Genomic DNA, 3,045 nt, shown 5'->3' with positions numbered 1-3,045 from the left:
TGCAATTCGCTCATTCAAACCCATTGAGTGGACACTTGGGAAGAATGAAAACCTTTCGGAAGCTAATCGACAATGTTTATTGGCCCGAGATTCGTAAAGATGTTTGGAGTTTCTGCACCCAATGTAAGATGTGTCAAGCCTACAAACCAAGAATCTCCAAGCTATCTGGATTTGTTGCAGTCAACCCCAGTAGTGGAGCCTGGCTATATGCTCGGAGTGGATTTGATGGGTCCTTTCCTAAGAAGCCTACAATCCAATGAATTCTTATTAGTCTTTGTGGATTATTGCAGCAAGTGGGTAGAACTCTTTGCTCTACAGTCTGCAAAAACTCACCTCATAACCAACATTCTGACAAAAGAAATGTTCACACGATGGGGAGCTCCAGCATACTTAATTTATGACTGTGGGCCTCAGTTCACTGCCCAGCTACTCAATGATACCTGCAAACGATGGGGTGTAGTTCAAAAACTCACTACAGCTTATCATCCCCAGACCAACTTAACCGAGAGGGTCAACAGGACCTTGAAAACGATGATATCATCTTATGTCCATGACAATCACCGTGACTGGGACAAGTGGATACCAGAATTCTGGAAAAGGAAAAATCTTGAAAAGGGTTAATAATGTCAATTACAAGGTAGTAATGCTTGACAACCCAAGCCAAAGTAATACTTACCATGTTGAAAAGCTAAAGAGATTTTATGGGACTTCTTTTTCACAGTTATTTTTTATTTTTATTTAGTATTCAGTTTTACAGTTACATTTGTCCCATTAGCTTTATGTACGTGCAATATTTAATCCTGTCACTAGGGGCGCTCTAGCCAGTAAGATACCTAGTAGCATAAAAAGGATAAGAGAAGTAGTATGAGGTAGGAAGGATGTGTTAACCATATGCAAGCTGTGTCCCAAAGTGAAGGCTGCGTCCTTCGAAGGCCGTATTTGAAGGCCGGATGGCCGTATTTGAAGGCCGATTGCGTCACCGCGGCGCGACGAAGGACGTCCCAATTCAAAGGCTGCATCCTTGGAAGGTCGCATTTGAAGGCCGATTGCGTCACCGCGGCTCGATGAAGGCTGTCCCAATTCAATTCTCCATCCTTCGAAGGCCGTATTCGAAGGCCGGTTGCGTCATCGCGCCGCGACGAAGGCTTCCCTGATTCAAAAGCGACGCCAAATGCACCCTTCGTTTCCCCGTGAAAAGAAGGATACATAAATGGACACTTAGCGGCCTATTCTACCCCATAAGTCATTGCGCGCCGTTGACGACAGCATTTATTTATTTATTTTTAAAGGCGGCCGAGATTAGAGATCGGTGGTGGACAGCAAATTCACATTTAAATGTAAGTATTATGTTTTCATTTACTCAAATAGCTAGCGAAACCAGAGTTAAATTTTCTTATAAACTTCTTCTTAACTCCTTCGTCACCATTGCGTGGCTACATTTATCAGGTAGTTTTAGGCAAAACTTGTGGTAATAACGTTATTAGTTTAACGACCTATTTGTAATATTTGCACTTGTGTATCATAAGAAATATCACTCACCCAATAAAGCCCAAAACAATAAGAAAAGCAGTAGATACGGCAATAAGGTTTCACTTTGTGTTTTTGTAGTGCTGTCATGCAATGTGGTTTTAACCAAATTTTAGTATACAGAAATATGATTTCTTAAGTATTTTGTATGCATGTCTTGATGTGTCTCATTTTGCAGTGTTAACAATGCACTTAAGATTGCTCCTCTGTGTTAAGTACCCTTTTCTGCTTTTTTAGAACAATTCAGGAAAAAATGGGTCTATATATATATATATATATAAAGAAAAGTAATACACACATCTTTGCTGAAATGTATTGTCCTGTTGTTGTTATTAACAAGCCATGGTTCATTTGCTCTGCCTTTAGGATTGCAAGTGTCCTTGGACAGGAGAGGGTGTGAGTGGGAAACCCACTGCTGCAACTTGGCCCTGGTTTGTCCTCATGGATGAGATGTTGGGACAGAGGACACCAACCCCCCTGTCCTCATCGCCTCAATCCCTGAGGACACACTAGGGCCGAGTTCAGTAGTGGGTGCCCACGGTGAGGAGGAGCCAGGGGCAGCAGCACCAGCACGAAGGCGGCGAGACAGGACGAGTTTTTGGACTTGATCAGAGAAGAAATGCAACTAGAGAGGGAGGTAGAGGCGAGGAGTGCACAGGAAAGAAGGGAGAGGATGGATAGGCTGTTTTCTCTTCTTGAGAGAATGATTGAAAAAAATATATATTTTCTACATATTCTTGTTTAACTTTTTTCACTTTTATTTTTTAAAAGAAAAATTATGTACATTTATTTTTATGCAACTTTAATTGTGTAAATAAAAGAGAATGAATTGTTCTGGACATTGTTTATTTTTGTAATGACAGTAATACTTTCTGCATGAAACAAATTCTATACCTTTTTATTTTTTCAAATAAAATTGGTAAATGAAAATCATTTGTTCTTTAGGCTACATTAAAGTACTTTTTCCAACTATTTACAAAATACGTTAAACATATCAAAATCAACATAAACATTTAATTTTACAATACATAAAATAAGAAAAAAATGATGTAGACTCTATTGAGCTGAGCTGCTGGACCGGGATGGGCTGCCCCTGGTAATGCCTCCTGCTGGTGGGACATCATCTGGGATGGTCTCGTGTTAAAGTGCATATTTCCACTATCCACTAAGCTGTCTACCAACAGGTTTGCAGGGCTGATTCAATCGACGGCTTTCTGAAAAAAGTACTTTTAATAACTACTGCATTTATATTAGGCTACTACTGCATTACTGCGTAGGCTATGTTGCATTTTACTTCTGTATATTTTCAATATACAGTAATATCTGGTTGTTACATTATATACTTTTGTGTAGTGTAATGTAATCATATTGTGACGTGAGGGAAAAAAGTACTTCAGGTTACTTCACATTTGTAAGTGAATACTTAACGAAATATGCAGTTCCGAAAATTAAAGTAACAAAATGTAGGCTTATTGTCACAATATTAACAAATTGTTGCTAACTACAGCAGCGTCCCAT

This window comes from Rutilus rutilus, assembly GCF_951802725.1.
Source record: "Rutilus rutilus genome assembly, chromosome: 10".
NCBI classification, from domain to species: domain Eukaryota; kingdom Metazoa; phylum Chordata; class Actinopteri; order Cypriniformes; family Leuciscidae; genus Rutilus; species Rutilus rutilus.
The sequence above is the reverse complement of the archived record's forward strand: the minus strand, read 5'-3'. Positions refer to the sequence as shown.